Source organism: Argiope bruennichi, chromosome 11 (assembly GCF_947563725.1).
Source record: "Argiope bruennichi chromosome 11, qqArgBrue1.1, whole genome shotgun sequence".
Classification (NCBI taxonomy): domain Eukaryota; kingdom Metazoa; phylum Arthropoda; class Arachnida; order Araneae; family Araneidae; genus Argiope; species Argiope bruennichi.
In genome coordinates, this window is record NC_079161.1 from 25,649,029 (window position 1) to 25,674,045 (window position 25,017).

Consider the following 25,017-nt stretch of genomic DNA (forward strand, 5'->3'; position numbering starts at 1 on the left):
TCGCTCTATATCTGTCTGCTGATAATGATCAGCTGCATAGATGCCAAGGGAAAAATGACATAAGTTTATCTGAAATCTTTACGCAAATGGCGCTTTGATATTTTAAGTAAATTGAAATAAATGACAGAGGTTAAAAACATTTATATTTATACGTAAGAAACATTTATTGTAATCAAAAGTCGTCAGTCAAGTCATTTTTCTGCTTTTTTTTTCTTTCGAGATAAACACCAAACCATTTCCTCCAAGATTAAAACCTTTTTCTATTTTAAGACATAATACGGGGAAAATCTTACATATACAGTGGCTCAAAAAATTGAGAGTACACCTTACGTTTACTAGATAAATGCGACTTTCAATATAAATAACACATTACCGGGAAGTGCAAACTTGTTTTTATTTTTACACATAACAAATGGTTTAATTTAGAGTAAAAATAAAGAAAAATCAAAGAAAAATTTCTAAATTGAAAATTTTCAGAAGCATTTTAAATAAACATACGCAGCATATTGCCTCAAAAAATTGAGAATACACCAATGAAATTTGTGCAATATCACGCATAGAAACAAAGTGTCACAATTAAATTGCATGTCTTTTGGCTCTTATAACGCCAATGGGATTTTTGTAATATTTCGCATAGAAAAAAAGTGTAAATATTCAGTTGCATGTATTTTGGCTTTTATAATGGCCTTTAAACGTCATAGTACAGATTCAACCTATTTTTGGTGGTATTTGAAGATATTTTATCCCATTCCTCTTGCACCACTTGTTTTAAATGGGTTTTGTTTCTAATTTTGTATTTTTGAACCACTTTTTCGAGTATGACCCACGAATATTCTATGGCATTGATGTCAGGGTACTGTGGTGGTGTGTGTAACTGTTGTTTACAATGAAAAAGACATCATATTTTGACGTTACGTGCATTCTCTTTGGGGTCGTTGTCCTGCTGGAAAATGGAATTTCCATCTAAACCCAAATTTGTAACACTTTCCTTTAGATTGCTGCTACCATATGGTTCATCCAACTTGTTGCAGAAACTTTTCAAATCATAGGCAGAAGTGTAAGTGCTGAAACTGTGCTAAATGCCATTAGACAAGCTGGATATAAAAGTAGCATTGTTAGAGACAAACCGTTCATCAGCTTTCAAATTCAGAAAAAGCATTGGAAGTTTGCAAAAACTCATCAATTGAAGACCAATGACCTTTGGAAGAAATCTATATTTAGTAATGAAAGAAACCTCAACATTTTTGGCAGCGACAACCATCTTACTGCATGGAGAAAGCCTAATACTGCTTTGTATCCAAAAAATTTATGTCCTACAGTTAAACATAATGGTGACTCCATGATGATTTGGGGTTACATGGCTTCATCCGGGGTAGGAAATTTAAATTTTATAGATGGCATTATAAATGATACGGTTTACTTGGATATACTTTGCAGCAATCTAAAGGAAAGTGCTAAAAATTTGGGTTCAGATGGAAATTTCATTTTCTAGCAGGACAACGACCCCAAACAGAATACACGTAACTTCAAAATATGGTGTCTTTTTCATTGTAAACAACAGTTACACACACCACCACAGTACCCTGACATCAATGCCATAGAATATTCGTGGGCCATACTCGAAAAAGTGGTTCAAAAATACAAAATTAGAGACAAAACCCATTTAAAACAAGTGGTGCAAGAAGAATGGGGTAAAATATTTTCAGATACCACCAAAAATTAGTCGAATCGGTACCATGACGTTTAGAGACCATTATAAGAGCCAAAAGACATGCAATTTAATAGTGATACTTTGTTTCTATGCATGATATTGCAGAAATTTCATTGGTGTATTCTCAATTTTTTGAGGCAAAATTCCGCGTGTGTTTATTTAAAATGCTTCTGAAAATTTTCAATTTAGAAATTTTTAGTTGATTTTTCTTTATTTTTACTCTAAATTAAACCATTTGTAATTTGTAAAAATAAAAACAAGTTTGCACTTCCCAGTAATGTGTTATTTGTATTGAAAGTCGCATTTATCAAGTAAACGTAAGGTGTATTCTTAATTTTTTGAGCCACTGTATATATATTCTGGATTTCTATATTTCTAAGAAAAATGAGCGATTATTTCTTATATAATGTAATAATACAGTTCTATATAGAATGTAAATTAAACTTTTATACATTTTGCTCTTTAATTCCAATAGCAAATGTAAGAAATGCGTTCATTTATACATTTATCTACTGTTTACAGGTGGATATTAAAGTTGACAGAATAAACAGAGCCCGTGTAATCCCTTCGAATTTAGATAGCAAAAATTTCGGTACCCTCTTTTCGCTATTAAACTTTCTTTAATGTTTTCAATTTAAGTTTTATATAACTATTTTTTTAATCAAAAACTAAAACAAATTGAAAAAACAAAACCGTTTATTGTGAACTTTTTTAGAACGGTCAGTTCGAAAATCGTGGAGATGTAAAAAATTTAAATTCATAAGTAATTTTCAAGAAAAATAGTTAAAATGTTACAAAATATTTTTGTCCATTTTCATTTCTCCAATTCTGTATTTTGATCAGACTTGTGAATCAAAAAGGAATGAAAAAATGTTTAAAAAAATAAACATTGATTTACAAAAGGTTATGAAAAAAGTCATAAGAATAGTATTCTGAAATTTAATTTCTGATATTTGATTTTAAAATTGAATACCTGGGCTTAATTTATAAATAATAATCTTCATAAACAAACGAAAGTAGGAAATTAGGTAATTATGAAACCACACAGAGAAAATATCGAAGGTATGGGTCCCTACCAAAGTTGTGGGACCTAGAGGAAATTTTCTACTTTACTTATGAAGCAAATGATCTTGTAATGACTGCATTACCTAAGATTACCTATGCATTACTTAGGATCTTGTAATAAAAATTCGGACATCAGTTTTCCAGCATTACTTTTATCGACAGATAATTTTATTTATTGATAACACAAAATTTAGTTCTTTACTTTTTTAAAACATTTTTCCAACTGGAAATATGTAGCTGTGTTTAATGGTGTAGTAAGCAATTATTGGATCATTATCACTTAAATAAATATAAGTGCAATCATTTTAAATTTTTTTTTCTCATAGAACTTGAAACAACACAAACAAAATTTCTATTCCATGATTTTGCCTTTTAATTCATTATGTGTATATCCAGTGTTTTCAAGTACTGTGAGGTCTGCATGTCATAAAATATTAAACCCCGAGGACAATCAGGGCATTAATTACACTTTAAAACTTAAAAGCACTGAGCAATTTTACATTCGTGGCTCCATTTAATCAAAGCCATTAAATGGCTATCAACTCACGATTGAATACGTCGCCATGGTTACTTTAAAACTTTCCCATTTATTTCCGATGAATATTTCGTTGCTGTTCTCTTAAAATTCCAGATTTAATGTAAAATGTTGCAAAGTGGTGAATTTAATACCATCCGGAAGTTTCATTTACGTTTTACTTTTAATACCTAATGCTTTCATTTAGAAGCATAATAAGGTTAGGGGCTTTTAAGAAATTTAAAACGTGCAACTAAAGCTTTTACGAAACTTGAAATTTTTTGAAATTATTTAATGTAAAATCAGACATATTCTGAAAAGTGAATAAGAAAATATCTGAAAGGGAAGTTACCATGAAATAAATCAAATTTTCTGATAAAACGCTTTAGGTACAAGATTTCTTTCCCCCTTTTTTTAAAAAAAAGATTATATATTGCAATATTTTTTAAAACAGGAAATAAAAAATAAATCTTCGCAAAACATTTTATACATCAGTCCCGATCAAGGTCCTTAGAATCGAAAATCAATTATATCTACTATTAATAAAATAGTGTGTGTGCGTGTGTACTTTAATGGAGAAACTGTCACTGCAACAGGTAAAAAATGAGAAGCAGATATGTTTTGAAGTGTGGGAATATGTAACACAGAGTATTTTTTTCCTTCATATTTCTATGAAAATTTCGATTAATTAAAATGAAACTGAATTGATGTTTGATGTTTTTCTTCCATAACTGCTGAAAATATACCAAAAACATCAGATTTATATCACTTTGAAATTCAAAAAGATTATATCTTCATTCATATCAATTTAAATACAGTGTAACTCTTTGTTTATTTTTATATAAGTTTTTAAAATATTGATACTTAATTTTAATAACGGCATAAATGGTTTTTTCATTCTTGTAAGTAAATCGAAATCGTTTGCATTGTTGCCACAAATATATGTACCTGGATTTTATTTATTTATTCATTATTGAACATCAATGCATGGAAATAAGGCTTATTTCTTCATGATTTTTCTCATGTGTATGCTTTTAAAATATGCTTTATTTTATTTACAAAGACTAAAATGTAACAGAAGCTTTGAAGATTACTTTGAAACAAATAATTAAATAATTGATTTTTAATTAAAAAACCATAACAACCAACGAAAACAAACCATATCAATAAGTGTTTTGATACAAATTGGCAATTGTTTTCTTTTAAAATTTTCCTAATGTATTTTGGCATCAACTCTTCGTATGCAATCTTATTTCTGAAGCATAAAAAAAGACATGTGCTCACGGAATAAAACCTACTTCACTTTCTTTTCATTTGAATTTATCCTTTGCGGTTATGTTTTATTTTAGACATCATAAAATTACTATTTTTAGAGCAAGTTAAACCTTGTTATCAGATATCTAATATAAGAAAAGATAAATTTATCTTTTAAAGATCTATTAATATATAAATAGCTGGTCATCGAGAATTGCTAATTAATTTTATTATCTAAAATTAGCATTTATTTATGCAAGGATATCGCTTTTTTCTGGGGTTTTTTTTTTAAAAAAATTCTTTAATGAAATTTAATTTTGGCAATAAAGCGTTTAGACTTTTTCAACAATCTCTGAGCATATCCAACTCCCGAAAATTAAATGTTCGCTTTTTGGGTATACTCTAAATCTACATTAATAAAATAATAAATTAAATTTTATTTTATTATGAGCTCCATTTGCGTTTCGTAAGACAAAGATCCTGAAAGCAACTTCGAGCAATAAATTTCGTACTTATATAATCAAATTTCCGTTGGCAACGAAGTGATGCTCTTCGATTTGTGTTTAAAAGACAGGGGATATTGGATTAAATAGAGATAATTCGAAATTGCTTGGTTTAAGAAAATCTAAAGAATGATATTTGGAATTCCTTGGAATAGTTTTTCAACGTATTATTATTCTGCTTTGATTTAAAGGTAATATTATGTTTTTAATTCATGATTAATTTTTTTAAGTGAATTGGTATGAAGCGATATAAGTCGGAATTCGGCGGTTGTTTTTTTGTTTGTTTTTATCATGTACATATACAAAAATAAAGTATTGTAATTAACAAAAAAAAATCTAATTCAAAATTTTAACGACTTTAACATTTCAGCCAAATCCGAATTCTCACCAAGGCTGAGGTGTCCTTGGCCCAGCATCCACAACAGTATTTTAACTGTTTTTTTTAAATAAGCCATTTTAATCGTCCATGCATTTCTAATGAACACATGATCCATCCTAGAAAGGGCTGATGATTAACCTAAAATAATCAAATTCATTCAATTCTCTGTTTCAACCAATTTCTGTCGTAAATTAGGGGAATTTTTGTATAAAATGTTAACATGTCTAGAATATTTTATTGAAAAATGACAAATATGCATACAAATGTATAAAAATATCGGACAACAAATATATAAAAAAATTAAATCAGGCGTAACACATTTCCACGGAAACGCGGATTTTAGCCTTTTCGGAATCCAAATTTATTGTTCTTGAGATCTGTTAGTTTATTTTATACAATAATAGTACAATATTTTTTATATCACGAGCATATTTTCTATAAATTTATTCGTATTATTTTTAATCTATATCAAAACCCAAAAAATTACCTGTTGATATTAATTTATTTTTTAAGAAATGATTAGGGCGAAAATTTAATTAAAAATTAAAGATATTAGCTTAATTTCTCCGTGATATTTTCTCCATATTTTAAAAATTTTTAATTTAATTGGATGAAAAAAATTTTGATTACTCACTTCGTAACAATGTTTTGATTGTTATGATGAGATGTAAATTAATTCAATTTTTTTCCATGAAATCACTTAATTTTGTACTTCAGCCAATGCTAAGATTAAAATGTTTTAAAAAAATGCTTTCTTTCGACATTTCCATGGAAGTGGGATTTTCATTTCTGGTTTTTATTCGTAACACAATGACTCTTTAGTTTGCATGTGCTATATTTTTTAATAGACCGAATATTTTTGAATCTTATCAAATAAAAAGGTGAAATCTTAATTAATATAATTTTTATTAATATCTTAATTGCCAGAAAAGCTACCAATATTCCAAGAAAGCAAACTGCTCGATAAAAGCGGTTAGTTTATTAAATAACACTAAAAGCTCCAAATGTTCGTGTTTAAAAAAAATTAAAACTATAAAATAAAGGTTCTTTAAATTTTTCTCAAAATTTTTATTAAATAATAAGAAATTTTAGAAAAAGATTCCAAATTATTAATTAATTAATATTTTATCTATCAAAACAATATTTCCATTGTACAATACTACGATACTCAAACTTTAATTAATTTAATTGCATGATTACAAAATATCAGAAGATATAATGTCATATTTAATTAAGATTTATTTGCTTAACTGTTAATTAATTTACTGCAATTTAATAATATTACTTTAAACTTCAATTATGATGTTGATACTTCCTCTTACTTATCAATTGATTCAAAATTTCTATTTATTTTAAATGGAGAGTAGAGTCTGAAACTGTTTTTGAAAATTATTCCCTTCATTTCTCATATTGCAAATACATATTCAAATTTCAACTCACTATATTTAACTAAGTTTGTGTCATCTTTTGAAAACTATAATTAATTTGAGAGAAAAAATAGCTTTCTTCTGCTCTTTAAAAATCGCCTGGAGCAGCTTGTAATATTTTGAGATAATTCTTTGATCAAGAACAATTCTTTTAAATAGATGTAATTATTTTTAATTCATATAATTCTTTGATAATTATACTTTTACTTGATCGCCTGCGATAAATTAAAAATATAATTATTATCACTCGACGGAATCCCAGCACAATATCGTCTGCGGCTTTACTTTTAATTAAAATGAACAAATCGTTTCATTTTATTTAAAAGTAAAGTTGCAGACGATATTAGACTGGGATTCCACCAAGTGATAATAATAATTATACTTTTATTTTATCGCATGTGATGTTTATACCAGCATAGCTTCTAATAGTTGATTTCTTATGTCATAAATTTATTGCTTGCTATAGCTTTTTTGTAGTAAGTACTTGAAATTTTCTCATATATACTGAAGCATTAAAAATATTTTAATAAAATTATTTAAATTTTCATTAATTAAGAAAATAATTTTCTTGCAGTATAATGCTGGCTTTATCAGGTAGTATCGAATGCTTTTTTTTATTTTCAATATTTTTTTTTTATTTTCTAGATTTTTTTTTCTGTACTTTTGTGAACCACCAGAGATATGCATATCATGGTTTGGAAACCTCTAATCTATGGATTAAAATTTATGACGATCTCATTAATGCAAGACTTGTGAGTATCAAAAAAAAGCACAATATTTTCCCAAGGGTTGATCAAACGCATAATTTCTTTTATATCAGTGAATCCTGATTAAAACAATATTTATCAATTATTCAGTTTAACATTATGTGAAAAACAATACATGCCACGAATGAAAAATTCTTTCTAAAGAATACATTATTCCTTTCATAAAATATCTTGTCTACGTAAATTATTTAACTTAGAGCAGAGAGATTTAAACTTAAGTCAATATTTGAGATATATCAAAATAAAACATATGGAAAAAGTTAATTGATAGTAATATTTACTTTAGGAGCTTACTTGCTTCCAGCCAACAGTATTTATACAAGAAAAAGGAATCTGTAGTGTGACGAGAACTGTAAGTCCTAATGAAAAAGTGCCATCGGAAATGTTAGTGTTTGATTTCAATTAGAAAATACAAAAATTCCAAACTAATAGGAATTAACTGAAGTTTAAGCATTTATTTATTCTTTGATCAGATTTTTCAAATTCTTTGAAGGGGGCTTAACACTTACAATGAAGAATTGTTATTTTTCAAGATTTAACCTTCTTAGGATGCGTGCCTTTTACAGCAGAATGGAGACATAAAAATGTCAAAAGCGTTTAAAAAGTATAATATTAAAATTTAAATTAGTAATGGCATTTGATATTAAAAAAACATAAGAGGAAATTCATTTTCTCACAAATAAAAAGAACAAAACAAATAAAAGTATATTTATGCTACTGTTACAATTATTAAAAAAATTGCTTTGAACCTTAAATAAGATATGTACTTCCACTTTTATTTTGCATTTAAAATACATTTTTATCTCACGCGCAGTAATTTGCAGACGATAGATTTGATTCTAGTAAATTTTTGTATCTCAGTTTTTTGAAATAAAAAGATAAAATTAAAATTTGAAATTTATATTAATAACTTATCATCCCATGTTGTTTGTTTAACACTCATGGCAGTCAATATTCCAGCAAAGAAACTAGTAAATTATGTAACTGCCGTTAAACAAGAATTGAAACAACCGGAATTTTTTATGATTACTATCAAATGTTTGAGGCACATATTTTCATATAACATCATCATTATTATAAAAATTCGAAAACAATCCAATACCGGAATTCTCCAAACTGAAAAACGAAATCTAAATTTTATGTAAAGTGAACGGATATTAAATAGTAAGTGTTTAGGCATGTGTTATGAGCTAAAAGTGCTAGTTAGATTACAATTAACTTTTGTATGCGCGCTTTCCTATGTGTATGTATTCGACTTCAGAATAAAAAAAGTGAAAACAAGAAAAAAAAATTCGTATTTCTGTTTTGGACGGGATAGCATATTTTCTAAAATTTTACATAAAATGAAAAATATTTCAATACTTTTTCTTTTATAATTATTTTTCTCTTAATTTTCAACACTTTTTCTTTTCTTTACTTCAATATTTTTGTATACTTTAAATATATTCGTGTCTAATATTTTTCGTGTAAAAATATTTTTGCGTAAAATATTGCAATACAAATCCTCATCTTCCACACGAGGCCAAGTATTGAGCGCAATAGAAGGTTAAGCCTTCTTCAGGAAGATCACGCGACCACAATGGACAACGGTAAAGAGTGCCACAATGAGACAACTATTGCCATAGTCCCATTGGAGTCAGATGATGCTCCTGACGTAGGCGTGACCTTCTACTGCGCGCACTAGGTAGCCTCGTATGAGCCCTTTTTTACGTAAATAGCCCGTGGTCTGAAACTGCTTCACACATCTTTAGATATTGTGAAGATGCGTTAGTTATTTATCTAATATGAACATTGTTTAAGAAAGCTAACCCAAGACGAAACCCGCCAAAACCGAAACGGTTGAAAAATCATACGTTCTACCTCATCGCTGGATTGACTGTGCTGTATCAAAATGTACACCATTTCTTTCATATACAGATCTAGCTCCTTGCGATTTTTTTCTAATATTTTGTTTGAGATTAAGTTTATTGGCCTCCACTTCCGCAGGACTTATATCGCTTGAAGAAAATGATAACTGGCGTGATGGTCAAGGGCAATTCTTTCACTTGTATTGGAAGAATGGGGGCAGGAATACTTCATAAATTGTCACCGGGGGGGTCTCAGACAGAAATTTGGATAACTCTGGTTTTTCAGTAAATTTGTCTTGTCAAAATTAATTAATTACAACATTCACTGGTATGATTTATCATATTCTATGCAATAGAGCACCTTGTGGATTTGTGAGAAATACATACAATTTTTCATCTTTATATTTATTGATTTTCAGTTGCATGTAGCATTTAAATACTTACTAGTTTAGTCGCATGCACTTCATAGCATTACATTTGTAGATGAAAACCATTAAAACGGTAATTTTCCACTACCGATAGACCCACCGCAGACTATACTGGCACAACACCTCTACCACCACTAAGGATTTAATGTATTTTAGGACCACAGCCAGAAAGGATTAACATATTTACTCATAATTTCATATTCTCCAGAATATCTCGGGCATGAGCTAGAACGTTTGAATCTTGATGACCTCTAATGGAACCGTAACCACTGAGACATCATGGAATGGGCAGGGGGATTTCTTGGACATTAAGCATTCGATAGCAGTCACTGCGATTATAGCACGCAGTTGCTCTTGTATTATTAAATCGATAGTTAGGACTGGTGATCTGCTTGGTGTAAGGATCATACAGAATAATGTATTCCTCAGAAGAGAGGTTGATAATTCATTGTTACTTACTATTGGTAATATATGTGCACCAAATAATATAATTGTACACTAGAGTCATTACTTTTCTAAGTAAGATCTCGAGATCAAATTTTTTTGACTATTATAATACATTCTCTTGTAAACTTTGAAAATGATAAAAATTCACAATCATCTGCAGTGGAAACTGCTTCTCATAAAGCCAAGAAATTTGGCACGCAGTTATTTCTTGGGTATTAAGTGATGAGTAGGAATTAGTTTTGAACATTTTAATTAGAATTTTAATTAAAAATAAATCGATATATTTAAGTTTCTTCCAATACTTCGGAATATATTATTAACCCCAAACCATTTTCAGACCATTTTAAAATTTAAAAAAAAAAACAGGTTAGTTTCAGGTTAGTAAAACAGGTTTCAGTTATATTAATTTTATTAACATATAATTTTTTTTATACAATTTGAATATTTTTTTAAGTATGTTTAGTGTAATTTAGAACACTATATTTTTTTTATTTTTTTAGTTATTGCAATTTTTTTATATATTGCTATGTCGTGTGCTAATCAAAGTTTCCATCTACCGAAAGTAAATTTTTAACTCGATTTATATAGATTGTATAAATGGAAGAAATACATTTATAATACTAATAAAATAAAAAAATAAATAGTTACCCATTTCCGTGCAACATCCTGATACAATCCGGTGCGAATGGACGATGTTTAAAGGAAATATAAGTTCTGTCTGATACTTCATCACCTTTTCAATCTGGTTTGACCACCCTTCTAAATTAAATAAAAATGAAATAACATGAGAACATTATTTTTTTAAGTCGCATGGTATCAGTCGGACAGAAAAACATCATGTTCTCACATGACTCATATTTCGCAATCACCAACAATTAGAAAAGCGATGGTTTTTGACTATCTGAAAATCAATCGGATTCTATTTTTTTTTTTTTTCTCAAAGGCAGAGTTTTTTTCGTGAAAAACCAGTATCAAACAACCACATATCAGGCAAACCATCATCGGATTATGCATGCGTCGATATTTAAAAAACAATGGTTTTTTCGTTTTTCATCTCAAAATCGTTCGAGATCCAACACTTTATCTCGAAGCCAGAATTTTTTAATTTTTATTTATTTATTGAGAAAATCCGATTTATACTGGTTTGAAATGATCACGTGACTATTGTATTGTGCAATCGTTAACTTTTAAAAAAACAATGTTTTTTTCATTTTAAAATCGTTCGAACTCCAAAACTTTTTTTTGTCAGCTAAAAAAATTGAAAAAAAAAATCATTTAACTTTCAATACCTCACCTTGATATTTCGCGTTCATTCCTATCTTCTTCTCTATGCTTTTTCGGGCGATAACTACTTATGATCCTGTCTTTTATTGGCCTGACAGGAGAATCAGGTACATGGCAGACATTCGCATCAAATGTGACAACCTTCTTTATCATTTTCTAATATTCCTAAAATCGAAAAATGGATGCCTGAAAAGCGACAAATCGCCAATTTCCTGCTCGTGCATTTTCAGACTTCCAAAATTCCAAACCAAACCAACCATATGTCCTCACATGATAATAATAGTTTCAATTGAATCTAATGATAACTATGTGAAATTATTCTGGGATTTAAATGCTAACATTTTTCCAAAAGTAAAGCGAAATGGGATTAATAAATTTCTGACATTCCATTCTCAAGTATGGTGTATACCGAAGGATTTCTAGATGAAATAGACGAAGACGATGGAACAATACAATGAAATAGCTCTGAATTCCGTCCGAAAATTCTTAAGAATAAACATATTTTCCTCCAACAGGGAATTTTCCGAAAGATTAGCGTATTTTGATTTGAATTTGGAGAATTTTAATATTGCCACGGGATTAGGCCCGATAGTACTTCGCGAAATGGAATTAATTTGTTAATTTTGAAGAGAACATGATTTATTTCGATAATGTTTTGACTGTAATATATTAATATGACATTCAATTTCTAAGCAATGATTTGTAAAAGTGTGTACCAAATCCTTTTAAAATCACGTTTTCAGGTTGATATATCAGGCTCTAAATTGCTTGATGTGTTTTATCCCATATGATTTTTGAACTCGTTCATTCTTTAAATAATGATTCTAAAGGTTATCACAAAATTAGCGCAGGATTTGAATTTGCCACCGTTCTTATAGTAAAGTGTTGACAACCCTATTAAGAAGAATATTCGGCAGCTGGTGGTTTAGGGTTAGTAAAAAGGAAGCATTACACTATAGAACAACGTGTTGACGCAAGATTTGAATTAACTGGGAAAAAAAACCACAGCTTTTTTCTCTTTAAATTGGTATATTTGTATTTAATCGTAGTGCACACGAGATATGGTTATGTATGGAATAACAGATGTTCCAAATGGCGTCCATGGCTTTCCTGCCACATACGCTCTCTTTTGTCGAATTTTCTATGACTATTTTGCATAAATGTGGCTGAATTAGTTGATGCAGCATTGAATTTCCTCCTTCAATGCACGGGGGTTTGTGGGCTTGTTGGAATAGGCCTCATAAAAGGAAATCCAAAGGTGTTAAATCATGCGATCTCGGAGGCCAGTTCTTAAAATTTCGAACTGTGGTCGTCAGACTTTCTTTGTTTTTGAAATATTGCTTAACAATGAAAACACGTTGTTCTATCGTGTAGCGCTTCATTTTTACTAATCCTAAACTATCAGCTGTCAAATGTTCTTTGTAATAGGGTTGTCAACGCTTTACAGCACGAATGGTGGCACATTCAAATCTTGCGTTCATTTTGGGACACCTGTTATTATTACGGATTTTTTTTAAAACTGCGTCAAAGTTGGATTGAGTTCCGCACTTGAATTTTATAATATATGGCTGTCTTACATGGAATCCTAGCTGTAATCGGAATTCTAAATCATGTATACATTAAATTCATTTATTATTTTTATTACAAAAATAGACAGTTTTATTTTTATTATAGAAATTCAGTTTATTTGCATAATGTTTTTGACATTTCTACTTCCAAATACTGTCTGTTCAATACTCATTTGTTTGAAATTGTGACACCCGAAAAGAATGCTTCTCTTTCTTCATTTTATTTAGAGGCAAAAGATTTGTTATATTTTATAGTTAATTTCAATAATTGGATGGATTTTCGGACTTTGTCGTGAACTCCGAGGTTTTATCATCTTTCTCGTTAAGCCTTCCACCTACTTTTAGAAACTACGCACTTCCTTAAGGAGAGCTAAAATCATTGTACTATAAATCTATGAGACTGTACAGAGGAGAAAGCTATTTCCGTCTATATTATATTTCATATATGAATCAATCGTACAATATATATTCGATTACATATGTGAATCATACAATAAAATGTTAGATTTCATATATGAACCGTGCAATAAAATATTAGATTTCTTATATGAATCGTACAATAAAATATTAGATTTCGCATATGTATCGTGCCATAAAATAACATCTAAAAATTTGACTTTTATGTTTTCTTAAATCACCCTTATTCTAAGAAGTAAGTTCACGAATTCATATATTTTTGTTTCTGTTTGCGCCAAACTAATAGATTTTTCTGAAAATTTTGAAGAAATTTTGTCTGTTGCCCTGTATTCTTGTGAATAAGATAATTCAATCAAAAGGAGTGTCGCCATTTCGATTTTTCTCTCACATTTAATAAAAACATCAGATTCATTCTATAAAAAGTCTTCACCCTCAATATTTATCGGGAATATTAGAAAGGAAGATGGGAAACCCTTGAAGGTTATGGTCAAGTCGGAAACTGGAATTCCTTTCGTCCCTTTCTCAATGATCACAGCATAAACTGATACAAAATGGCATGTTTTGTGCTTTGTAATGTGATTTATAAAATAGAATAAGAAATTTAGAGATATTCTGTTCAATCGATTGAAGATAAAATTTGATATGGATGCACAGTATTGATTGTTGGTTACATACAAATATCATTTATTTAAATTATTGCCTTTCACTTTCTCGTATGCGAAGTATAGAAAAAAAAATTGTCTTATTGTCAAAAAAATATTGAAGTTGTCAAAAAATTTCGAATTCGAGTTAATAAAGAATTTCCACATTTCAAACCTCTCCGAGTTAGGAAAATGCATTTCTTCTTTTTAACTGCGCCTGCCTGCCCCTCTGTCTGCATGTGAATACATTGACTCAAAAGCACTTTGAGCTGGAAGGATGGGATTTGGTCTATCGTATTCAAACTGAATTTTTAGATCTCTGCCGAAATTTCTGAGAAAACACATTCCCAGGACTTCTATTGTCCAGTTTTCAAATGCAAGTGGACACGATACTACAAAAAGAAAAAGTACTAGATAGATGACATTTGGTGCACAGATTTAGCATCTAAAAATTTAATCTGCATCCAATATGGAGCCACATTTGTCAAAGGGCTGACCATCTGTACTTTCAAATGTATATAAACACGATAACTATAAAACTCATTCATTTAAGTAAATGAGATTTGGTATGTCAATTTTTTGATTATAGTTCTGTGCCAAATTTTGGTTTTGTCTGTCGAAAAAAAAAGGTCTAATATGTATATTCTGTTTTTCTGGTACTTGTGTATTAACCGCAAACCAGCAATGAATCAACAATAATCGTACTTTTATTAGAGAGAAAGTTTCGGAAAGACCACTTCGACTGATTTAACATATTGCATTCATATGCAGACGAAGGTGAAGACAATATCAGCCAATCAGGATTATGATACACAATTGCAATGAAAAATTGCATTCTAAATTTCACTTTTCCACATCTTTAAGATTTTTGGTTACTGTTCTCGTAAGCACATAGCTACATACAAACTTCTTCCTTATGCATTTTATTCAAAATTTTATATATATAATATAGTAACATTATTCTGGGTGAAGCAGAAGGCAGGTTGGAAGACATAGACGAGGCGTTGTATTTTTAATTAATTTTAATATCTATTTCGTGAAAGCAATTTATTTATAAGCAGACGCAGCGTTTCACAAAAGCAGAAGTAAGAAAGAAGGCAAAGATTGCCGAACCAAACGATCGCAAGTCTTATATAACATAGGATTTCCGGCCACGCGCCATTGGAATACATGTTTTGACCTCTCATAAGGGCAAATAAAGTATCACTTTCATTTGATACATAGTACTAATGGCGCATTAGTTTTACAAAGGGATACAATAAACCGAAAGTGGAATTGCATCACGAAATGAGAGAATATTTTTAGAATGAAGTTACTATGGGCTAAATGAAGATGAAATCTTGGAAATGAATTAAATTGAAATTAGAATTAAAATATCATTACATATATATATAATATATAATTTATTATTAGGACCAAATACTAAAATGAAATTCAATATTCTTTTATGAAATTCAAAGCGTTTTTGTATCAACAGACTTACAAGCAAACAGACACTGCTAAAGAATTGCATTTTTCAAATGAACTTCGTGTTCAGTTTTTCGAATTAAAATGTTGAGTTTCATAAGAACATTGAGCCATTTTTTTTTACTATTTCATAGTTTTGTATATTGTATATGAGGAAACAAAAGCGAAACGAGCTAGATGGATCAAATTTGGTATTTTTTGGGGATGAAATGTGGTATAATATTTTGGATCTAATTCATAATTACCTATCAGTTTTTTCCTTACTCAAAAATAACCTTCACTTTCATATCTTATATAGATGCAGTTTTGCAATATTTTATTTCATTAACCTTTTAAAGGGCCATTTTTTTCTAGTCATATTATGTTAAAATATTTTTAGGCTTGAAATAAGAATAGGAAAAGGGATTCCTTTAGCTTATTAGATAAATGTAATTTGATTAATGAATTAATTTGGTCAATTAATAATTAAGTAACAAATCAAGACACATCATTTTGTCTGAGATAAAGAACTGAAGCATCTAAATTTCTGTTTTTCTAAAAAAATGTGTCAGAACTTATGCCAACCTACATAATTTCATACAAAGATTGATAAATTTGGTGGGAAGCATACTTCCTAGGGCCTTGAAAGGGTTAACTAACTTTTCATGAACTAACTTCATGAAAATTCCTCCTTTTAAATTCTGAATTTCTTAATGCACTTATAACACCATTAATACCATCTATTGATTACGTTGTGTCTTTCAAGGTCAAAAACATGTTTTCTTATCAGCTGTTGTCGACACTTTCTGCATAATGGAGACATTATTCAAAATTCAAGTTAATTTGTGCTTGCAGTTTTTAAAACTTCTTCAGAAAAATGTTCTTTGCATAAATTACTTAATACTATTTTGTGTTAATGACAAAGTTTATTATTTTGAAAAATAATTACTTGAAACTTCTTAAGAACTGTCAGAACTTTCCAACTTGCCGTTAAAAAGAAATTGTGTTAATGGCAAGGAAGTTACAAAACTAAAAGTTTTGTCATTTACAGTTTTTCGATGAATTTTTAAGAAATCCGCTTATGCTTCTGTATGTGCGCGCGTGTACGTGCGTACATGTGGGCGCATGTGTATGTGTACGTGTGTGGGTCTGTTATGTGATTGTGTGTATGTGTCTGTATGTTTTGTTATAGAGTGCGGAAGTCTCCGAATTATGCCAAACTTTTATGTTATTGTGGTTTTCATTTCAATGATAACCTAAATGCCACGAAGAACTCCCTGCTGGTTTTACTAATGTTTCTTCAAAAAGAAAACTATAAGCAGCTGGAATGGTCTCCCAAAAACTTTCTCGCATACTCTCTAATAAATTTGTCCTACCAGATAACTCCTTGCATGACACTGGAGTACAATGGTTACGAATTATGGTATGAATTTAGCAATTTTGACTGAATCTATCATGCCATCCTTGGCGAGTTACTTGGTGATAAATCCCTGGCATGTCCTTAATGGTATCCGAAAATGTAATTTCTGCTTTAGACACATTTTTCTCCGCCGACTGAAACAAAAATGTGACACAAAACTGCCCTTGCAGTCACACATTTTCATACCAAATTTGATACATTTTAGAATTGCGTTTTTGGATTATCGCGTTTAATTATTTCTCAAAGGACAGAACCGATTGCCAGCCAATCCTTAGTTGCATTTGGCTCCAAATTTGACAGGTGTTTACACTATAAATATTAAATCTGTGTACTAAATCTTATCTATCTAGCTCTCTTCGTTTTATAGTTATCGTGTTAAATTACATTCGAACATCTGGGCAGCCGGACTTCCTCTAAACAGATTTTACTCAAAATTTGACAGAAATCTGCAAATTTGGTGTAAAGACCATATGCCAAATTTCAACTATCTAGCTCAAAGCGTTTCTGAGTTACCTTTGTCACAGACAGGCAGATGAATGTTTTGAAGAAATGCATTTTTAGAACTCAGGGAAGTATAAAACCTGAGGATTCATCAAAATCTAGATTTTTTTTTAGTTTAGTTATATTAACGTCCCGTTGTAAAGCAACACTAGGGCTATTTTGGGACGAACCTCGTCATTTCGAACCACGGTCAGATGACGAGGACGACACCTGAGCTGGCACCCCCCTCTCAACACTACACCACACCAGCGGGAGGACGTTTGGCATGACGGATTTAACGTGCAACAGACCCCCTTACACGATGGTTCGTCGGTGGAATCGGATCTCGAACCTGAAACCCTGCGGCTCACAAGCCGAGACCTTACCACCAGGCCACCGCGGCCTATCAAAATCTAGAGTCCTAATTTTCTGAAGATTATTATACTGTCTCTATACTACATAGACGAAAAAGCAAGAAGTATATGTCTTAAGACACTATGTAGCAAGATGTTCAATGGCATGCCTAGTCATTAATCACATGACTGTAATGGAAATTAAATTCACACTATAACGCATCCACCTTGTGTAACTAACTGCTCCATACAAATATCTCACTTCATAAATTTATTTTCCGTTCACGTACAGCGAAGAGACCGGACTTTTGCAAATTGTATCCTGTCTTCAACGAATTCCTCTGCAGAAACAATTAATTAATTTAGTTCACAACTGCGCCGGAAGTCGCGGACTCGTATTGCAGAAATTTCCCAAATTTGTAGCCAGGGGCAATGAGTCAAAAGACTTTATCAAACGATGGACTGACTCCACGCTGCAACGTCGAAACTAGTGATTTCCTCTGACTTTGTTTTTGATGTAGTTAGGCGAAACTTTTGGCGGTGGATGCACGTTTTGGGAGTGTTTCCGCAGAGAAAATAAGGAAATGTAATTAATATTTGGCGAGAAATATTATAAATCTCTAACAAGTGTCTTTGTGCTCAAACTAATTATTTCGATTTTATCGTTCGTATGCTTCATTTTCGGTACAGTCGCATCTCTTTTATTTCCTTACTTCAGTACCATACTTACAACCAATTACTACACTAATCTTGAATGTATAAACGATATATTTGTCAAATCAATTTGTGGTTTTATTTTTGGTACTTGTTTCACAGTATATAGTTATTTTGGCTTAAGTATATTTGCGTTCAATTTTTAAAAAAAACAAGAGAGCTATTTTGAGATGAATTTCGTAATATTGAACTGCATTCATACGTCGAGGACGATATTTATATCGGCAATCCCTCTATCTAAACTTCCACACCATATTTGAATATTTGAAAACTTTAATCTTTGAATCTAGTGGAAACATGAGGGAAAAAAAATTGGAGCCTAGAACTTTTACCTGATTTATATTCACTTATATGACAGTTCAGCGATGAAACGGAGTTTCAAACATGCAAACCTCCGGTTCCATCAATCAAAGTACAGCTACCAGATTTGGCAAATTTATGTTTTCATGGTTGAATATGAGCGCCCTGGAACGATTATTTTTGAAGTTTTCATTAAAATTCCTATCAAAAATTGAAATGTTGGATTTTTTACAAAATCTTTAGATAATATTATTTGCACAGAAATAAATTTTATACCATTTCAAATTTTTAAAAAACGTCTTTTTAATGATAGTACTTAAATGGTCTTGCAATTTTTAAATATATATATATATATATATATATATATATATATATATATATATATTTGCCTATTTTTCACTAATTTTAATTTTTGGCCTAAAATTCAATCATTTTTTCATTAAATATGATTTTCTTCCAGTTTTGAAAACTGAGAAAAATGATCTTATTTAATATCTGCATAGCTTACAAGAAGAATAGAAAAACTAAATTAAGATACCGCGAAATTTTGAAGATAGATGAACTGGCATTTACATTTTTTTTTTTTTTTATGTATATCGCTTCGAGATTATGTTATTAGTCCCCATTAGAAAGGTTCATATATACACAATAACTTAAGTAAAACAATTAAAAAACATGGCTTTAATGTCTGCAATTTGGCGAAATCATGTACATTAAGTTATAAATAAAGGATTTATCTGAAGTAAAACATTGCCAATATTCTGAGCGACTAGGTAGAAAAAAGAAAATAAAGATTCAATACCGGAAATGCTAAAAAAAAAATATCTTTCTGAAAATTTGGTTTTTAATGGAATTCTGATATTTGCAATCTGCAATGGTTCATGTGCATACCTTACAGAACAGGTGTAAGGCTATTGGAATAAAATATTTGATGTCTGTTATAATTTGATTCTGAAGAAATATTTTCTTGGCTGTATCATGAACCATTAAGTTATGTACAAAAGATTTGACTGGAAATAATATAAATAATATTCCCTGCAAGTCGCCAAATGACTATAAAACAATAATTCATCTGATTTATTCAAAATAAGATCTCGCCTAACTTCAAAACACCCAACATTTCGTCATATTTTAAAGTTCAATTCTTAGGTAGAACCATCATTTCCTTGTCATCCACTTTGTTTGGTTTCGTGTATGACGTCATTCATCACCATGGAAACGGATCCCGGTATCTTTGTTTCCCAGTAAGACGGTTAAGACTTATCTCTTCGCATTAAAACTGCACCCCTCCACTTAGAGTTTTGTAGCGCATGTAAACATATAAAAAAAAACCATATAACTCCGATATAAAAAGATTCAGTTCGTTTTCTTCCCCAATATTTTAGTTTAAAACGCGATTTTTTTTTCTCTTTAAAATCTTTCTATGTTAGAAACACCGGTTTGCTCGAGAAAAAAGCTTTTAAAGAAGAGTTGTAAAAAATGAGTGGATCTTTTTTTTTTTTTTTTGTGCGGCTTTAGCATTTTTCAGATGTTACGGTATGGGCATTTTTGGGTCATGAAATATTTAAGATTATGGTCAGCATTTTTTTTATGGAAAAATTTTATGTATTTCCATATATTTCTTGTCCGATCTTTTAGTAAATGGAAGCGAAGTTAATTGCATAGATTCCATGTTTATGACTATACTGTACCTTTCTGTACTAAAATGAATAGGTTTAACAATTTTAGTTTCATAAAATAAATAATATTTCAGTGATCACGGAAATATTCATGCGATAACTTGTAACTTCATAAATAAACTTTTAACAATTTTCTTTACAAAAAGAGATGCATTTTTGTTTCAAATTTTATTATAAAAATATTAAAACCATTAAAGCAAGTTAATACCATGTAAAGTGTTTAATAAAAGTAAGAAATTTTTATATAGTACAGTAATATGGTTATGAGCTAAATAAAAACAAAGAGAAATGAAATTGAAATCTGCAATCGTAAATTTCAAGTGATCACATGAGAACATTTTTTAAGTCACGTGATTCCAATCCAACAGGAAAAAAAATCATGTTCTTACAAGACTCATATTTCGCAATCATCAGAATTTAAAAAATCGATGGTTTTCGATCATCTCAAAATCAATCGAGTTCTGATAATTTTTTTTCTCGAGGCTAATAATTTAAATAATCTTACTTGAAAGAAATAAAAATGGCCTTAAAAATGTATCAAGTGTTAATTATTTTCAATTTTCTTAATAGACAAAACTCATATATTAAATATGCAATAAAATATTAAAAATCAATAGCAGAAAGGTTTGCCAACGAACCCATTTAGCTTTTTTTCAAGTTATCACATGAGAAAAAATTTTTTAAACTCACATGGTATCAATCCGACAGAAAAACAACTTCACGTTCTTACAAGACTCATATTTCGCAATCATCAGCATTTAGAAAATCGATGGTTTTTGATCATCTCAAAATCAGTCGAATTCTAAAAATTTTTTTCTCGTGGTCAATAATTAAAATTATCTTACTTGAAAGAAATAAAAATGGCCTTAAAAATGTATCAAGTGTTAATTATTTTTAATTTTCTTAATAGACAAAACTCATCTATTAAATATTCAATAAAATATTAAAAATCAATAGCCGAAGGGTTGCTAAATAACCCATTTAGCTTAATTTTCTGAGTTGGCGAGAAATTCGATGAACACAATATAGTAAATTTCAACTAATTCATTAAAAAAAATACTTTATAAATAATTTCATGTGAGCTTCATTTTTCTTTTTGTTCTGCTTTGAAAATTTATTGATCATATATTAGAATTTGACAATCAATATTTAAAGCTTCAAATCAAATGTTGGCCGAAAAAACAGCAACTGATTAGACGATTCGATCTGCACTGAAATGCTATCATTGGCGATAATGCAATAAGGTTGGCGATGTAATAAGGCTTAGCATCCAGTTTATCAAATGATGCTGATCAACGAGTAAAATTTTACAATTAAAAGTAAAATTTTTAATTTTTTAAATACTATCAATTGCTAGATTAATATGTTGGAGAGATAAAAAAAATAAATGATTTTAAATGACTTAAGAATAAAATGCGGTAAAGGGAATTCATTATTTTTTTTTACCAAATGTGGTAATTTTTATTACAATCTATAAAGGCGTTAACCGCTCTTTTTGTCATCCAAGAGAGTGGACTTTTGGCGAATTTTTGGAACATTTTTGTCATGCTTGGCGAGAAACCACAACCTGTTCTTAAGTCTATGCAATGTTTTCATATGATATTTATTTTTAAAATATTCATATAATATTTATTTAATAAAATGTAAATGCTTCGTCCTTCATCTTTTATTATTCCATTATTTTAAAGAAATCAAAGCCATTCTGTGTATGCGCAAAATTGTGGGCAGCTTTATCTTTGAAAATGGAATGTGTTTCTGTTGTTGTTTCTAATGGCACTTGTCATAGACAAACCCACTGACTTTAGAAGTCAGTGATTTTAAGCTAAGGGTGCGTCTCCTGTTTTTTTCAGTAGCGCCATCTAGGGCCAAGAGTACGACTTTAACTACACACACGTCACAACCCTTTTTACGGGGTGGACTTCATTCATGCATTTCATTCACTCATCCAAAGATCGTAATTTGGACCTGAATCATAGAACAATTATCCCTGTTCCAGTACCCCAAGTGGTATTACTCTCGACATGGAGAACTTTGTGACCACGACAGTTTTATACATGCGCCAGTCACCACACTCACGGAGAGTCGTCAAAGGGCGGGGTTCGAATCTGCAACCCAAGGGACGCGAATCCAACGCCCTACCAACCAGTCTATCCCGGCCATAGTGTATTTCTAAACAGCCATTGAATAAGGTGTACAATATTTCCTTTTTTATTCCATTTCCTTGGTGAGGTTAATTTCCCATAGTTTTGTTATTCATTGTTTTAACCATCCATTGGCAATGATGCATTGTTGTCATTTAAATAATTCATGCAGATATTTTCAAAGAAACCCCAAGATTCAATAAAGGTTCATTTATTTCGGTCCATACATCCAATATTATACGAAGCGTAATGATATGCGTGTGGTAAATCTTTCTAATCCATGTTAATAATGGTTTCCGTTAAAGAAGATAAATTTGAATAACGAAACGGAAGAAAAATAGCCCGAAGAAAGATTTATCGTATCAAACTGTTTGACAAGATTATTGAGCTGTTTCGAGGATTTTTCTCGGTTAATGATGACTGGTTTGCTGTTGGTAGGATTAATTCTAATCTAAATAGTAAGAATTCTTTTTTGTTCTTCTGGTGAAATTTGCCATTGCAGTAAAATAATTTTAAAAATTTCCTTGGAATTACATCCAGAATTATTGCATTCTATTTTCCGATATACTAAGAGAAAGTATTGTAAACATCAAATAATTTGACTTGTCGAGAGATTTTGACGAATCTTCGAGTTTCAAATCTCTCCGAATAAAACTGATTCATTCATAAAAATAAAAAAATGAAATTATGTCTGTCTATCTGTCTGAACACGAGATCAAAAATACATTAAGCTAAAGAAATTTGATGTGCAGCTCTAACAACAAAATGTTAGAATTTTAATACTACTAGTACGATATTTTACAAGTTTGCCTATCTGTCTGTATCCATACGCAAGAAGTAAATAGCTATATGGTAAATATTTGCACTCAAATTTATCATCGGAATTGCAATATAATAAATTTTGGACCCAATCTGACGAATGTAATACCATCTGTTGACCTGCATACAAACACGCATGTAACTGTGACAGCAAGACTCAATAAAATTTGGCGCGGAGTTTTGAGTTAAGAATTGTAGTTCTATGCCAAATTTTGGACCCAGTTAGTAGAAATTAAGATTGCAAATCGCATTTTCAGTTTAATTCATTATATTGTTAAGATTTATAATATTATTTCCCCTGCACAATTCGTTTCATAATTAGGAAGAAACTTTCTAAGAATAGTACTAGTGGATGCTGGGTCTTCGTCCCAGGCTTGTTAACCGTTTTGGCTGGAAAATTTGGCGACTTTAGCACCAAAAACATTAGTTCCAGAAACTACTGGGATTTTAGCGATATATAGATTAGGAGCGAAGATATGATATTCTTCTTGAAGCTTCTTCAGCCTGTCATGTCAAAAATGCAATCTATAGTTTCCATTATCGTTAACTTGATCGAATGTCTGGGAGGGAGGTATTTAAACTCTGTTACCATGCAAATGCCTTCACTGTTATGGTATTAGGCTGTATTGGCAATAATTGGGTGAGAACATGGCGCATTCTCTTTCGATCATACTCTTTAAAATCCCTTTTTTAAAAGGCCAAACAAAATTGCTGTAATTGTTGTTATCTAGTATTCACTGGATAACACAGCCAAAGACAAAATGAGTCTGTGGACAGTTATGTAACCATTGGGCGGGTATTTTTTATCCTTTTTATTTTTACGTGATATGAATGACATATCTTTCAAGTTGGAACTTTCTTGACCCTAAGAGGTGCAGAAAAAAAAAAGACCGCATTATTTTCTGCTTTTATTTTTTAATTTTTAAACGACTAGAAAATGAACTAATTTTAAAAACGCGATGTTAAATTATTACCATTTTTCCTCTTTAGAAGGCTTGATGAGCATAGAAAAATAGCGACGGTCTTTTTCAATCATAGTTTCTGCGAAGATGAAGAAGCTTATTAATATGCTTGAAATGCTGGCAAATATATCGTTTTATTATTGCTCATAGTCTGAAGAAAATACTCAATCTGCGAAATTATTACATAATGCCTTCAAATGAAATTCATAAAATAGCATAAAGCATTATTATAAAAGCGAAAATATTTAAATAATAGATATTAAAGTGTAAATAAATCCGAAGGCATCACAGTACTAATAAAAGGAATTTGGATAATCCATTTTATAATTGCACGCAGTCGTTTTAAATAATGTCATTTCACTTTCTGGCTTCGCCAGCAAACTGCACAAACAATAAACTTCTAATAATAATAATAATAAAAATTTCTTTCTCAGGATTGAAGAATGAAAGA

At 30.3% G+C, this 25,017-nt stretch overlaps 1 protein-coding gene across 1 annotated transcript in view; it reads left to right on the top strand.

Annotated features, from left to right (window-relative positions):
- The window catches only part of LOC129956501 (uncharacterized), a 347,055-nt gene that overhangs the window by 251,860 nt on the left and 70,178 nt on the right, over positions 1 to 25,017 (top strand). The window lies entirely within an intron of this gene.